This window comes from Notothenia coriiceps, unplaced genomic scaffold (assembly GCF_000735185.1).
Source record: "Notothenia coriiceps isolate Sejong01 unplaced genomic scaffold, NC01 NC01_scaffold00004098, whole genome shotgun sequence".
Classification (NCBI taxonomy): Eukaryota; Metazoa; Chordata; class Actinopteri; order Perciformes; family Nototheniidae; genus Notothenia; species Notothenia coriiceps.
The window spans coordinates 49,980-67,332 of NW_011336799.1; the positions used below are offsets into that span (position 1 = coordinate 49,980).

At 41.2% G+C, this 17,353-nt stretch overlaps 2 protein-coding genes across 2 annotated transcripts in view; both read left to right on the forward strand.

Moving 5' to 3' along the window:
• LOC104941998 (mannosyl-oligosaccharide 1,2-alpha-mannosidase IC) overlaps positions 1-17,353 on the forward strand; it is a 206,281-nt gene that overhangs the window by 33,888 nt on the left and 155,040 nt on the right. The gene's annotated exons all lie outside the window — the stretch shown is intronic.
• snrpb (small nuclear ribonucleoprotein polypeptides B and B1) overlaps positions 2,738-17,353 on the forward strand; it is a 23,897-nt gene continuing 9,281 nt past the window's right edge. The window contains exons 1-3 of the mRNA XM_010767182.1: positions 2,738-2,741; positions 9,010-9,031; positions 12,118-12,125. The gene's annotated coding sequence lies outside the window, so the exon portion shown is untranslated. The remainder of the gene's footprint in view (positions 2,742-9,009; positions 9,032-12,117; positions 12,126-17,353) is intronic.

The following is a 17,353-nucleotide window of genomic DNA, read 5'->3' on the forward strand; positions in this document are numbered from 1 at the left end:
GGACAGCTAGTCATCTGTTCAGCGTGGAATGTGAAACGGCATGTTGCAGCTGGTCATATGACTCCCTGCGATGAGTCAGAAAAGACAGTGGGAGCCCTGCTCTCCATCAGCTGAAGACCTTCCTCTCATCCAGCAGCGTTTAGAGCATAAAGGAGGCGATGGTCGAGGGTCATTTTGTGTCCGTGGTGGCAGATTGTTTGTTTACAGAGGGAGCATATGGGCTGGATTGGAAAAGTGGTGTTTGTGTGTGAATGAATGCGCACAGAACTATTCGGATCAGTGCCTGGGATAATTAAGACACAAGGCGGTTGCATTGCCCAAGGCAGCCTAGTTACCAAGTGGCATTATTTTGGCCAGATTTGAGTGTTTTCTTTTATATTATACCAAGTAGCTGGTTTAGAAATAGTGCTTCAATTATAGCCAGACAGACTCTAGACTTACCACGCTAATTGTCATTTTTGAGAGTTATAATATCTGATATTCTTTAATCTTGTTTTTCTGTTTTCTTTACACAAACAAACTTGGTGTGGCTCCCCAAAACTCTAACACACGTGTCAGTACCCTCTGGTGTTCAAATGATGTAATGGATACATATGTGGCAGATTTTAGTCGATTAATTGTAATAGTCTTAAGAATTCAAAGTTACTGTTGACCTTGTGTTGACAGTGTTGCTATGGTGTTGGATTATCACAGAGCTAGAACAATACATCTCAATGTGCGTTGGTAAAAGACACTAACAAACAGATGATAAACAATAGAAAGATGTTTTATAGAAATAGAAAAGCTCTGTGTCTGTGTTAGCAAATATCCCAGGAGGTAAAGAGGTGGATAGCTGGAGGAAGGTTGCCGGTACAATCACTGTCTGTTATTACATCAGTGCTACTCACAATCTGCTGAACTTCCTTTGAGCGAGGTATTGAATGCTAAGATGCTCCAAGGGCGTTTCACGGTGGGAGACCTTCTGCTCTGAAATCAGTACAGTATGTGCAGGGCCATTAGTGCATCACAAATAAAACAAATGTACCGGTAATCTATTTCTCTCCCTCGTTCTGAGTGAAAATGCGATTTGACAGTTTTGCCTCAGTACGAAGTGTGCATGCTTTTTTGAGCAGCCTCCTGGCAGAGGATAGATATAGCTTTCCACTCTGCCACTCACTCTGTCACACGGCTGCCATCTCTTCCTCAGGGTCTCCTCTCTGGAGAGCTGGCCTGTCAGCTGGAGACGCTGCTGAGGTGGAGGGTTAGAGGTGTCGGATCTAACTGGGATATGGAGGAGGAGAGAGGGCCATTCGGAGGTTACCATCTAAAATGAAGATGATTACCCTTCGCACAGATTTTTTTCATTTTTTCTAGGGTACTCAGAGGATTTATTCCCCTCCCACAGCTTTGAATGAACTATTTTTGGTAATGGAAGTGAGCTGGAGCATACTGTGGAGGTCTTTCCCTATTCATCCTTTGCCAGCCACGAGCCGAAGTGATGACCCGTGAAGTTGTAAGGCTGTCCCTCTGAAGAGCATTATCGTTATTGTCCCTGCACAGCGAATTGACTCCTACTTGGGTTTTTTTCTCAACTCGGAGACTTTTTCAGCTATACTGAAGCAGACTGACGTACATTCACACGCTATCTCCACCCCACCGTAAACAATCATGATCCTGGCAGCCTATTTAGCTGATGGATACGGTATTGACTTTATGGCCTCTTGCTCCATCTGCAATGGGCTGACATGGTTGGTTTCCTGCGTTTGGAGGGAGTTCGCTGAGGCGGATGGATTGACTCGAATATCGATAACTCTCTTCTTGGCTGAGGACGGATGTTTTATGGCCGCAAGAGGACGGGATGCTGAGGTTAGAATGGAGAGAACCTGGCAAGGAACTCTGGACTGTATCAGTCAGTGAAACTGTATATCTCAGCGGAGGGCCATGAGCTGATTCTTAGGACTTAGGCGTCTGGAAAATAAATCACTCATCTCATTGGTTCGATTTTTACTTCTCTGACTTTTTTCAGAATCTCTGAATATTCACACAGATGAGATTAGACGAGATTACACTTTAACGATCTTTGGGCTGACTAGTCTAATTCAGCCAGAGCCTTGTGTTTCTTCTGTCATCCATTGAGATGGTGCTTTTATTGTAACAATTCAGAACTTGTAATGGCTGAGGATTTGCTTGTTTCAGGGTTTAAAATGTGTACGCTATCTTTTACGAAAAATAATATGGAGAACAAAGCAGAAGACATTGTGTTAGTGCCGGGCTATGGATATTGCCCACTAAATACCCATTTTGATATTGCGATTATAATGTAGGGTTGACTATTGGTGCTTTCACAAAATAATTACAAAATAACACAATACGATTTTTGATAAATAATCAAAATTACGTGGATTTAATGACTAAGCGCGTAAAGTCATATAATAAAACGGCTAGAAAAGTCTGTTGAGTAAAAAGAAATGGCATCACTTTAATATAACTCAGCCTTTAAAACCAAGTAAAGACAGTATTATCACAATACCCAAAGTTTAATATGTAGTGTTGTATCAGAATATCTACTGTATATACAGCTGATAACCTGCCAAGCCTAATTACGGTATGTTGGTATGAGTAAATCTTGCAAAACTAAATATATGTGTCCAACTTTTCTACTCTTCCTGAACTTTTGCCTCAGAACACAAAATCTTACACTCATTTATTTTCCTCTGTCGGTGTTGTCATCCTCGATTTGCTAAAAAGGTCACGCGCTGGACCTTTGTGAAAACACTCGGGTGCAGGCTAAGGCTCTGCTCTAATACCGGGCTCTGACCATGCATCTGTTTGAATCCCGCTGTGTGTCCTTAGCGCAGGTTATTGATGGAGGTAGATTAAAGTAGCTGCAGCCTGCCGGCGAAATGGCTTTAGCTTTCCTTTTCTAGTCTCACATAAACCCCCTAATGGCCTCATAGGATCAATTACAGTCCTTTCTATAAAGGTGCTCACTCAGAAACTCATTATTTAGCTGGCCCGCATTAGCTTATTTGGGTTGTTAATAGGCTAGTTGGTGTGTGTAAGTGTGTTGTTGGGTCTATGTGCAACATTTATTCTCTTTTCTTCTACTTATTGGCATTTTAGGTTTGTGCAATCGACTCTCACTTAAAGTTGAGATAAGTTTAGGAAAGATTTCCCTTGTGAGTGGAATATGAACATCTGTTAGTCGGCAATAATATCTACAAATCGGGCCACTTGACTTCTTTCTGTTTCATATGTGAGATGAAATGATGTCCATGTTATTCCAAAACAGAAAGTAGACTTTGTACTAGCGCTGCATATCTGTTGAGTGGATAAAGCTATTTTTCTGAGTTGCTCTAGTTTGAGTTTTGTTGAGTCACCTCTCGCTGTGAGGAGCATCATGCATGCTGCTCCTGAGGGCTCAGATGTACACAGCACACATCGATCTAACCACAAGCATACATGAAAGAAGCTGGGACCCACATGTGCCGCACACGCTCACACACTCACACACTCGGACGAGAAACAGAGCGTGAAGAAATCCTCCTCTGAGCCTCAGCATGCAGAATGGTTTTCTGTTGGTACCCTTCTTGCACATGATGCTGGACTCCATTCTGCTCTCTTTTACTTTCCTCTGTTTGATGACAGGGTTTGGTTTGTGTAAATATCCAGAAGGATGGACAGGGAACAGATATTGTTTGTTGAACCAGCCTGTTTTTGTTGCTGTTCGAAATACATTTTTGTTTGTATGCTTTGGGTTTTGTTAGGATTTACTGAAAAAGATAAAACATGTTCCTTATTGAGCTCCAAACATGGCAGTGATTTTGTTCTCTTTGACTCGTTTAAAATCTTAATGCTTAGTTAAGTTAACCGTCTGCTGAATATAGATTACCCTTAAGTACACCAATACGGAATTTAGATGATTTCAGAATTTTTATATTTTGGTGATATTGTGTTTTATAAAGTCCAGATGCCAAGTAATTTCATATAAAATATCATATTTCATTTACCTCATTTCTAATTAAATAGAAGACTGATGCAAAGGATTTTGTTCAGTTCCTTTCTCGTGTCGGTGCTGGTTGCTGGTTGCTTTGTGAGATGCATGATCAGATGGACATTTTAATATATTATATATATTGTCAAAGGTTTCTCTCATTAGGGGCTTTCACACCAAGTACTTTTCCCAGGAATAGTTCCCGGAACTTTTATTTCCTGGAACTATCTAGTAAATCGCGTTCACACCGGAATAAGTCCCTGAATCCCCGGAGTTGGGGACTGGCTTCAGTAGAAGCTGCTGACTCCCAGCAGCTTCTACTGAAGCCTTCCGAGTAAATCGCCAGAACGCCGACACCTCCTCATCTCCACCGCTCCCATGTTTTCTTTTGTGTTGCCATAACTTAGTCTCTCTCCGTTGGTGCGCGGGGCTAATGCTAATAATGCTAATGCGAGCAAATAAAATGGCGGCTTCACAAAAACCTATCAGAGTTTTACGGGGCGTGGTTTGCAATTCGCCCAGCCAATCAGAAATTGGAACCTTTTTCTCCCCAGGAAAGTCTGAAAAGGGGTGAAAAGGTTAGCAAAAAAAAGTTCTAGTTCCAGATCTTTTTGGTGTAAACTAGGGGTGTACCGAAATTATTCGGTACGGGCCCTTCGGTTCGCTACACGTGTGTACCGAAGTGTACCGAACAAATATAACGTTAAACGTAAAAAATTGAGAACGTGAACAACTTCTTGGAAGTAATCTCAGGTGCTGCGTCGCAGCATTCAGAGTAATTTGCTCACATTGGGTTCAACGCGTCAACGCAAGTCATTTCATTGGACGAGAGGCATACTATGAGAGCTGGTCACAGGGATGCGTTCAAATTTAGTCAGTAATTTGAGGAACTGTCCAAATGGCGAACGCAGATAAAGTTGAGCTCGAAAATCCTCCAGCATCATTGAAGTCTCCGGTTTGGGAACATTTAGGTTTCGCAGTTATTTTCACAGCTTTTTTAGTGCCTTTTGTTGAAAGTCTTTGTCTAATGAAAGACACTAACCATCTCCGACAACTTGAGAAGGTTTACGCTTCATAGCCAGAAGGACAGGAAGCAGATGCAGTGTCACGTTTTGGAGCTGTGTTTATCTCCTCTTTCTACACCAAAAGAGGACTAGCTGCAATTTACCAGATCTGAGATGACAGGCCTATTATCAGCTTCAACCCTCCCTGCTCTCGCTGTGAAGAAAAACCTAGATATTGTCGGAGGCGTGTTTGGACAGCCTTTCCCGAGTCTGGTTTATGCATCAGTAAGAAACCACACAAGCTGCTCAGCCTCATGTGTCAATCACATCTGCACACGCTGACTGGCTTTCATCTGAATCTTTTATGTTCCAGACAACGTCAAAGATTCGCCAAAACGATAAGTGCTGCTGCGGCCGTTACAGTCAATGAGATGATAAAACATTTGTGACAGGCATGAGGCTTTTTACACAAGACCCTTTACTCATAGCTTCTGTCACTGGAACTGATTTGGACGTGTCCCTTTGTCGATAATCAAGAGTTTAGCTGAGGTAAACCGAGGCCCGGGGGCAGAGGCATGAGTCAGTGAAACAACAGGAAGTGCGGATTTTCTTATTTCAATTGAATCAAAAAAATAATCTGTCGATGTATTTTCAATAGAGGCTCAGCGTTTCTGTATCACTTGGTTTTAAAGGCTGGTGTGTTGCGTATTAGTAGGCCAAATGAGATTAAGCCAATTCAAAAAGAGCTTGTTTATTGTGCGTAAACTCCCACCCTTGCACCCCATCACAGTGACGGCTTTACATGTATCTATTTCGAGGGAAAATAAGTGGGCTGGGAATTAACACACTTTTTGAGTCATTGCATAAAACAAACATCTACTGGAATCTTCCCATTATCTATGCTTTTTCTTTTAAAGCGGCACCCTTAAGCAATAGCTGTTGAAAGGTTACAGAGACATCTTCATTGTTACTACTTCCTTTTGTTAGAGGAAGTAAAACAAATAAAAGAGTTGTGTTATCAGCAGGCAGCATTTTGCTTTCATATACCGCTTTAATGCTTCACATTTAGTACATTTTTAAAGATGTCTACTTCTATGATTCAAAAGGCTTGCATCCCACTCTGTTTACCTCCAGTCAAATCAGTCTCAAATGACAGAGTAGAAGAGAGAGATATTTAAAACGTGGCAATCAAAGACAATATGCTATTTAGCGTATAGCTCTGTTTAGTTTGATGGTGCTCACATGGCAGAGGCTTGAGCTTTGTGACATCGCTTGTATTTTAGGTAGTAACGTAGGGCAGCGGAGTAGAAGAGATAAGGGTACTCATGCATGTTTACCCCCCACCAGGTCCGTCTTCAGGCTCTGAAATCCAGCACAAACAAACATCCACAGAAAACCTAGCTCGATGTATTTCCCATGTTTTTGTTTAATCAATACACATGTATGCCTTAGTGCGCAATCACATGTCTTTTAAATAAATCTTGTCCTAATTTTGAGCGTCTGCTTGTATCCAATTACGCCCACCTGCGTTTCTCCTTAAAGTAAGCAGCACATTAGTGTAGAGGCTTTTAGAGCATCCTGCCATCATCTTTTGGTTATTTACTTTTGATGCGAGCCTGTGTTACTTTACAAACACCTCTGCTTGACCGATGTGTTTAAAAGGCGAGATATTGACACAAAAAGCTCTTGTATGCTAATGTTGGTGTTCGATAGAGATTGAAAGGGAATGAAGGTCAAACAAAGTCAGATGAATAGGAAACTACATGAAATTGCTGTTGTTTAGCAATTGTGTTTGAATCTCTTAATAGTAGAGAAATGGGTGTATGCATTTCGAGCTAATAAACTGTGTGTATGTTGAATTAACTTTGAATTAAAAGTAATAATACATATTCATTTAGAAGAATAATGAAAAATCTGTAGACAGAAAGTCCTTTAATGAAAGAAAAAGGAGAAATAAGCGTGTTTCATATTTCAACTTCGCTGTATGAAAATAAAAAAGCTGCTATATTAATCCATGTCAATATGATTTCACACCACCGTAACTCTCAAGCAGCTAATGACAAAACAAAAGACCTCGCGAGGGCTGAACGATCAATGACACGCTGATTAATGCTATATCAACAAATCGGCTGTGCCCCTTTTTAATTTATACCTCTGTATGAATTGAACTCATGAAATATCCAATAATTACTTCCGAATGTTTTTTGTGCCGTTCAGTGGTGCCACAATGCATCTCTGCAGAAATGGAAATGTGCAATTTTGTATTCAAGTTCCACTTTTTTTTAGTATGCAACAAAATGCTAACCTGTGCTTCTTTTTCTCTGTTTTCCCCCATTTGCTGCTGCCATGATTGCTGCGTCTGCTGTGCCTTCTCAACAGGTAATGTGATGTTTTTCTTTCTCTCAGCCTCGTCCGTGTTATTCTGCAAGGCTCTGGCCTGCAAATAACAGAGTCAAAGACATCGGTAATAGGAGTTATTTAATAGATATGACCTCACCAGGGCACGGAAAATACATTTATTATTTCACATAATCTCCTGCGGGAGAGCTGCACTTAAACTGATTTAACGGTGCAAGCAGAGAAGAAAACAGCGTTCACGATGAATATTTCAGTTTTCATTTAATTTTGTGTGGGTCAGGGTGGGGTTGAAAGAACAACAAAAACGTGCCTGTGTGCACTTGAGTGGTCTAAGCTTAGTAGCAGGACTTTCCATAGCTTTATTGAGGCATTGTATTTTTGGAGTTGGCTGTTTGACACTAAAAAAAGAAAATCCCCTCCCAGAAAAAAAAAATCAGACTGGTTGCTTTGAATGAAAAAGGAGCTTTCGGTTTAGATCTGCCCGCTCTGTGCGGAGCTCAGTGAGGACGAATAACCTCGCTTTAATCCCTCGAGGCCCATCTGGTGTGTGAGTGTGTTTATTTGTGTGTGTGTGCACAAGGATGCTTCACTGCCCTCTTTCACAACTGTCCATATATCAAATCCTCTGCCGACCCTTCGCGCCCGCTTGCCCTCTCTGTCCGACCTCTGTGTTGTTGTTTTATGTTCCCGTCCCTCCCTCTCAGCCTCTCTCCTCCTCCTCTTCACATTTTGTAATCCGCCCATTTGATTGTCTTAAACCACGGTGATTGCAAGCTGCCCTCCTCTTTTTTACAATTGTTTATCTTGAACCTCTTTACCTCCTTGCATCCGTCTCCTCCTTCCTCTCTTTCCTCCTGACCCTGCCATCCCATCAGCCTCCATGGTAGCATGATAAATAATTGAAAATATTGTGTCCTGCTGTCAGGTGGTGTTTGGGGGATGTGAGATGTTGCTGTGTTAAAGGGTGTGACATGATGGCGCCTTACATTAAGGGTATAGACAGATGATACTCCGCCCAGCAGCTACGTTTCAGACTTTATTTAGTCTGAGTGTTGTTCTCTGAACGGTGCGTCCTGTCAGTTCGGCCTTGACTGACAGAGTTTTTGTTTACTGGATCCTTGTTCAGCTGATTTTCATTTCCCACAGAGTATTTATGTTTCTCCATTTATCTCTAAAGTCAAAATGTTTTGTCCTGAGCTCATGTCTTTGTTGTCATTGCGTAATGACGGCCCCTCAGGAGGCTGTTAATGCTCTCGAAAATGTCATAATGTGACAGACCCTGTTACCCAAGATGACTATCTAGTGCTGGTGTCTAATGCATTATACAGTATATGTGCGCTCTGGGATGTTGTGCTCCATGTTTATGTGTGTGTCAGCATTGTCTGAACAAACGAGTCAGCATCCTGAAATCAGGAGAACCGGGGTCTCTTCCTCGCTGCACCGGTAGCTCGTCTCTGACTCCATCGAGTGTTTAGATGCAAGGCGGAGATTATGAACTGATTAATTTGCAAGGGAAAGGTTTTGGGGGGGCCAAAGGAGAGGCGGTGGCGGTGAGCTAAGCATATGGGATTATCCAGATTTAATGGAGGGAATAAAGCGGTCTATGGGTGGCAATCCGCTTTCCATCAGCACAGATTTCCGTCACATTGTCGTGTGATGTCACACTGAAGGAACCTTGCAGCGGAGAGGGCGGGCCAAACTCCAGGCCGCCATGACAGTGACTTCAGATTGAGATGGTTTAGTACGACTTCTTTACTTTAAAGGTCACCTATTATTATGCAAAATCCACTTTTTCATGTATTTTATACATCAACATGTGTCCCCTCTGTGTCAAGAGATTCTGAAAGTTTCAGGAAAAAAAATTCGCTCACTTTTTGTCCTGATCCATTTATAAAAAAAACCTGTCTGAAAATGAGCCCATCAGATTTTGGCCACTTTATGATGTCATAACGATTTTTTGGCTTGTGTAACCATTAGCCAATTACCCCCCACCACCTTATCACCTGAATCTCCTCCTAGAGCACCATTGTGTTCTTTTGAACCAGATATCTTTCAGAGGGGCGTGGCTCCTTATTTTCATCTAAAGTAACAGACAGAGAATCAGCACTTTTGAAACAGGGCTGAAACAGAGGGGATTATGGGATGCTACAACTCATTATCTGTTTGGTATTTGGAGCCAAACACTTCAGAGACATGTTTTGTATATATCTGAGACCTATAATATATTGATGAAAAACAGTATAATAGGGGACCTTTAAACTCGGGATGAGCCATGAAGAGTAAACAAAAACAAAAAGTTGATGTCCTTCCGTTCATGGGCAGGCTTGTTTTTGCAAGTAAAGAGAAGTGATGACAGACAGAAGTCGTGTATCGCTGCAGAATGACATTAAGGGACTTCTTTTCAGAGGAACATTACAACCTTTTAAGCATTTGTTTTTACTCTCTATAAAACACCATACCTTGTGTTCAATTGTGTGCTAGTCTTATCGGATTGGACTGGAATTTTAACCCAGATGTTTAGGTATACAGTTTTCGATCCATTTGACTTTTTAACATCCATTTTTATATGCATTAGGAAAGGTAGTCTATATTATAAGATGTCAGTTGTTAAAAAGATCACCAGGTCTCTCTTTTTTAAGATGTTTTGTTTTGTTCTCACCAAAGCAAAACACTTTCCTGACTATCATTTACTCTGCTGAGGATTATGGGTCATAATGTCCAGAAAAGCATACTGGGTTGCAAACTGCAAAATGCCACCGAGGGCAATAGGACTTCCTAGTTATTTTGCTGCCATGATTTAATAGGACGAACAATTAAATAGTTTAATGGCAATTGGAAAGCACTTATAATTTTAGCAAAGAAACTAGTTGCCAAAGAAAAGCGACTTTGTGTGTGTTAAGCCACCTTTTGTTTTATAGCTTGTGTTCACAGTACATTTTTGTGAGACTCGTATTTTTATTTTACGAGACACTTAAAGGACTAGACTCAGATTTCAACTATGTTTTTGGCTTACTTCTTTTACAGATTTACTTTTTGAGCTATCAAATGTAGCTGAGTGGGCTGTCCCACAATGTTGTTTAAAACTTTCTGCATTTCTGCACAACAAAAAGTGCATGTTGCCAAAAGTTGTGATGTCTAAAACTAGTATTTGATGAGGTTTTTGGACAACTTGAACTGTGTGTAAAGTCTTCCAAAAAGAACAGACCCTTCATGTCGTCATGTGTGAAACCACACTGAGTTCATGGTCCATTTATCACCCGCCATCATGCGTCAGAGGAGACAGAGGTCGTCGTCTTGACTTTGAGCTCCAGGACTGAGACGTTGATTAAACAACAGGAGAGCAGCGTGATGAATGGAATCAGTCTACAAAGCGAGTGTTAATAAGCAAAAGCAGACTGCTGACCTCATCCTCTGCAGACAACAAACTGAAAGTGTGTGTGTGTGTGTGTGTGTGTGTGTGTGTGTGTGTGTGTGTGTGTGTGTGTGTGTGTGTGTGTGTGTGTGTGTGTGTGTGTGTGTGTGTGTGTGTGTGTGTGTGTGTGTGTGTGTGTGTGTGTGTGTGTCTTGGGAGTAGAGAATATGAACAGTGGGTGGGTGGTTTGTGTTAAAATGCCTGCATGTGTTTTTTGGATGCCCGTGGGTGGTTTAATTTGTGTCTGTGTATTTGTACATGTCTGTGTGTGTGGGTGTTTTATTTCTTTATGTTCCTGCAGCATTATGTGTGCATGTCAAAAACAAAAAGGCTCCACTGTCTGATGCCGGCTCTCTGCAGCTGGCCCATGCGTTCCCACCCTGGGGCCGAAGAATTCAAAGCAATCCATCAAGTCGCACCAGGAGACCTCGATTTCCACACGGTGTGTCTTTGTAGGCCCACCATTGAGAGATTTATGATATTTACTACATCCACCTATAGATGGTGATGGATACCCCTAAGGCACATTGAGGTATGTTTCTGTTCACAGCCTCACTTGTTAAAGAAACAAACGCTCCCGGTGTCACCTTGGGTGTCTCCTGTGTGGAGGGATCCAGCCGTGTCTACCAATTACTGCACGTCTCTAACATGTCACCTTTTTTGTCACTTTATACTGTGGTCCCACTCCCAGCATGCATGGTATAAAAGAGTGTATGTGTGTTAGAGAGAGATAGGAAGAAGAAACGGTGGCACACAGTCATAGAGCTCAGCATTTCTCCCGTGGAGCTGTGGACGCCTAACAGCTGGTCGGGGAGGAAGGTGCGGAATAAATTTCCCACGAGTCTCTCTTTCCAAACACAGCGACCTGTTCTGCCAGCAAGGATGAATGTTAGCTGGCTCTCTTTATCTGCATATCTGCAATTATTTCAGTCTATAAGATGACCTTACATTTTAAAAATAATTGGAAACTATTTGTGTTTTTACGGCTTAGTTTCTGTGATATTGCTAAAAAAGTAAGAATAGACTTCTTAGAAAGCCCTTAACCCTTAGTTAACCCTATACTTTCCTTAAAATGAACAGCCCTTCTCCAAATGCTTTTCTATAGAAATATGTGATTAAGTTCTCCACTAATCCCTTCTGAAGTTTCCCCTCTTCTAATTACTCTACGTACTGTATCTTTCCTCCGATGTGACAACTTTCAAATAATTCCTCTCCCAAAATGAGTCTTGAAATCGTTGGTAGCATCAATGGAGGTATTTTGGGGGATCGTACCCCTCCGCCTTCGCCCTGCCCCTCATCTCCCCTCGTCAATCTGATAACAGTCTTATCTCGATGGCTAGCCTCTCTCAAAGAAATGAGCAGACCTTCACTTCACAGCGCTGCTCCGTCGCCTCAGATCCTCAAAAAGGAGATTTTCGTCTTTTGGGAATTTCTACCTGGAAGGGGGTTGGAAACTTTGAGCAGCGCGGCTGTCCTGGACCACGGTTGATTAGGAGAAGGGAGATTTTGTGTCATATTTAATGAAGGGAAGGTGTTATCGGAGTGTGTGTTCCTTATCAGAGAGATGTGGGTGGAATCCCCAGTGGATAGTTTCTCTCTCTCTCAACAGGGACGAGGAATAGAAAGGGCACTACTGCTGTGGATAACCCCACCTGAGCAGAAATCATGCTGCGTGGTTCCTCTACCATATATTGTCCTTTATTTCTGGATCTATTGTGGGTTGTTCAGAGTTCTACTGTAAACCAGGGCTCTAACTACTGGTTATGTTCACTGACTAATCTGCCAATACCTTTTTTGGATTAATTACTTTTCAATTCTCTATAAATTGTCCAAAAATAGAATAGACAAATACATAGAATGGATTTTTTATCTAAATCCAGGTTCACCTCTGTAAGTCACTTTATTGTTTGACCAACATTTCAAATCCAATCCAATGATATACAACAAAGAACAGCAGCCAATATTCACATTTAAGAAGCTAGGAACACAGAAATATCTAATATCTTGAAAAATCACTCAAACTATGAACAATAACAAATAAAGTTTCCAGTTAACTTTCTGTCAACTAGTTAATCGATTAATAGACTTATCTCTTAAGCTTCATTAAAGGATTTGTCATATGTATCTTATGCACATTTCACTTTTTTTATATAACACATTGACATGTAACATTTAGGTAAATCAAATAAGGAATCACATGATCTATTTACAAGTAACCTCACATCCAATGATAATATGCATATAATTCATGTGCATTGTATTTATACATTTACACAAAAATCATGTTGTTTGTAAAAGTCAAATATTTGGCTTTAATATTAGAGTCACACATTGTCCCCAAGACTATTTATATACAGTTACACATCGTCATTGGGTGTTGCCTCTAGCAGGAAGTCATTACTGTCTACAGGAAGTATTAACACAACATCTTAACGCAGACACAGTAAGCCCTGGTGTTGAACGGTGAATAAGACTGACTGGGTTTCAGTAATGGAGAGCAACACTTGTCCTCCTGAGTGATGGAGCAGGAGATGACGCGCAGAGTGAAGGCTACAGCGGGGTTAAAGGGGTTAAGAACCAATGAGCTCCTGTCGTTAATAGGATTGGGTCTGCTGGGTGAGCTGAGTGTGGCTGCACGTACATCACACATGTCTCAAAAGGTGATAGACGGAGTGACGTGGTGTGTGTGTGTCATTATGAAAGATGATGGAGGGAAGGCTGTGGCGTCCACTCTGAGATTTGCTGAGGGGGAATCCATGCAGTGATTGAAGGACTGACTGTCATCTGCCCCTCTCCGTGCTCAGGTGGAATTACTAAGGTGGAATAGCGATGTTTCTACGGGTCATAAATCCCAATCTTGCTGCCCAGAGACATGGTGGAGCAGTGGAGCAAATCTTCTGAGGTGGAGCTGCAGATCAGACCCAACTTCAAGTTGAAATGACATCGCCATCTACAGCATTTCAGCCTTATGTTTACCATTCATGTTTGGTTGATAGAGTTAGGTATCGGTCTGGTTGTATCATGCAATAATAATGCAATGCAAGGCAAGTTTATTTATATAGTACTTTTCAATACAAGGCAATTCAAAGTGCTTTACAAAAATGAAAGACATTAAACACATTTGAAACATTAAAAAGCAAAGATAATAAAAAATGAATACATGAATAAAAGTTACAATTAGGGCTGCTCGATTATGGCAACAATCATGATCTCGATTATTTGGGTCAATAATTGTAATTGCGATTATTAAATGCGATTTATTCATTGACTTTGAAAACATCAATTTATTGGAGAAAAAACATTTGAACAGTATGTTTTTAACAGTTGATTACCCTGAACTTTAAGTATAATTCAACTGAAAAATCCCCCAAAAAAAATGAAAAAAAATGAATACAAAAATAATCGTTTTATTTCGATTACATTGTTTTCGTAATCGTTGCAAGCCATAATCGTAATCGCGATTAAAATACGATTTTAAAATACGATTTTAAAATACGATTAATTGAGCAGCCCTAGTTACAATGCAGTGTAAGATGTGAATAGTTAGACCCTCCAGAAAAACGCAATTCTGCGATCGCAGAATTTACCGCATAATCAGCAAAATGGCGCAGATTTTTAAAAGGCTGCATATTTATCAAAAGGCCGCATAATCCCCGCATTTTTCCACACAAAGTTGAGAAGAAAAAAAAAGTTAACTCGTCTTGACGTGACGTCATCAGCTCGCGCATCACAGAATGTAAACAACACTGTATAGAGCTCATTTACCAACAAACATTTCTACTAAAGACCGGGGAAAAAAGTGGGGGGAAACTATTCTGCACCCCGTGCAACTGTGTGTTGGAGCATAAGAGAAAATCGACGGTGGCGACCCACTTTGATTCATTCAAACATTCGAAAATGCTTTCTGCTGCTGCGGACAAGAAAGCCATTCAACTCACGTTCACCGAGGGATCAACCTCCAAAACCCTTTCGAGGGCTACAAGAAACGAAGTGAGTAGCCTACAAGATTGAAGCTGATCAGATAACGAACGTGTAAATGAAAACAGAATGAGGCGGAGAGTGTGTGTAGGCACACANAGTAACTATCTGGGGAAGTTGTGAGGTGATTTTGTTTGATCCTTTTCACCTGCAATGCCTTGGTAACCGCATGCAGATTAGCGCATTTTAATTAGGCCTAGTTAACGCCTAATTTGCATATCAATGTGGCGATTTTGATGACGTTATTAGATACACATTTGACTGTGTTCACCTGTAGTGTCTCGCCTTAAGTATAGTAGGCCTACATTCAGGGGCGCCGCCAGGGATTTAAACGCAGCACAGTATCTACTGACACTGAGCTGTGAACATATAACACTGTGCAGACGTGCAACAGTCTGCTGCAGTAGAATCCACTATTTGATATCAGGCTAACATTCCTGACAATAGAGTGCCACAGTGACGGAAAACCCTAATCGATAGATTTATGATCGATAGATTTATGATTTGAAAAATTATAAAAGTAGGGTAGACATGTGGAGATTATCCGACTTTCCAAAATCCTATGGAGAAATTGCATTCAGGGCCGTGGGAAGTAGGGGTGCTGAGCCCTGGTGGAGGACAGGGGATCTGCACTTCCACAAGATTAAATGCAAATATAATACAAAAGAAAAACGAATTTTCAGCGTTGATGTAACAACATTCATAATTAAGTAAAGATAACACCCTTTTCACCCCGGTTACATTTTCCATTTGCCTTGTACGATGGGCGCTGTAAGTGATGAAAGTGGGGGGTGTTGGCTTATCAGGCTCCCGCAGCTCACAGCCAAAGTGAGAGAGAGAGAGATAGATAGATAGAGAGAGAGAGAGAGAGATAGAGAGAGGGGGTGCACCGGTAAATCATTCCAATGTCTACTATAGGACAGTAAACCAAAAATATTGTTTAAAACTGGAGAGATTTAAAAATATGCATAAATAAATAAATTTTAACTGATAAAATAAGATATGAATGAACCACAAAAATAAAACAAGTTAGCCTACATTTATTTGTTATTGGCTATGGTAGGTTATTGGATATGTTCACATACAAACCGATCTTTTTCACATGGGTGTTTAGAGTTGCATCCCCTAGATCAGTCTCTAGTAATTGGGCGCTCAAAGTGCACCAGATTGAAGTATTTTACTTAAAAATGTTAAAAATAATCTTCCCGGGGGGACACCCCCGGACCCCCTTAGAGGATGTGAAGTCCACCCCCCAATTAAAACATGTTCATCAATACTAAATACATTTGAAGCCTTTTTATATAAGCTGTCCACCATGTCAATACGTTTCTCTTTTTGTAGTGTATTGGTCTTTTGTAGAGGTTTTTCATTGCCAGCAAAAATCTTGCCTAGGGCAGCAAATTGGTCAGAACCAGCCCTGGTGTCATCCCCACAGTGGGGATGACACCAGGGCTGGTTCTGACCAATTTGCTGCCCTAGGCAAGATTTTTGCTGGCAATGAAAAACCTCTACAAAAGACCAATACACTACAAANGTGTGCCATCTGATAACACCTGAACATCAGCAGGAGAGGACTCTTTAAAGTAGAGACACTACATACTGATATACACCTGAACATCAGCAGGAGAGGACTCTTTAAAGTAGAGACTTGATGTACTGCTGGGAGGATTTACTTTCAGTATGCATCATTTCTCAGTTTGTTCCTCTTAAATAAAACCTTGTGACACGTTTTGCTTCCTTATTTTGTATTTATTTCTGCCTTAAAACACTTCCTGCTGACTGAACAGCAAAAAAAAAAAGTAAAAGCGTTATTGAACATCAAGTTCAAACACAAAACGGGCACATCTATGGGTGGATCTCAAGTTACTTATTTTTCATTTCCTCACTCCTCGGTCTCACAGGAAGTGGATTTTTCTGCGCCATGTTGAGGAGCGTCCCATGGCGCTTATTTGTGCCAGAGGACCGAGGATCGATAACGGAGGAGCGATAATCGAGGAACCACCGGACCATCCTCCGGTGCATCCACTCGCCCCACCCCCTTACTGTGTATCACTCACTGATTGGACGATGCAGCGCATGCACTGATCTGATGCTTCTTAACATGAGAGCAGTTTCCCAGCTGTTGGAGTCAGGGGCCTGATCATTTATTCCGGCAAATTACTCAGACCTACTAATTGACCTAACAGAAGTTATTGAGTCTATGTAAGTTTACTGCTTGGCTCAGATCCACCATCTGTTTAAGCGATCCCGAAGGATTTTGATATCAGTAAATGAGGTGACTACAACAGATGATACAAATGTTTGTGTCAGTGAATGTGTACTAACAGAGGCGGGGGTGTTTGAGCTCCACCCAGGGAGGGAAGTAGGAAGTGAGACTGCCAGACGCCATTTGATACTTCGACAACAGGGTGAGTGTTAACACCAGGATCTGCTTTTTAACACACTGTTTACTCTGTTAAACTGTATGTGAGAACATTATGTGTTCATAAATATATATATTATTTAGAGTCCAATGAGACCTCTTCAAATGTTAGGAACTTTTTTTATTTTCTGTTTTTTGAGCCTTCAGAGCATAGCCGTGTGACAGTCTGCCCCAAACTGTTCAGTCTGCTGCCGTCTGGCAGGCGG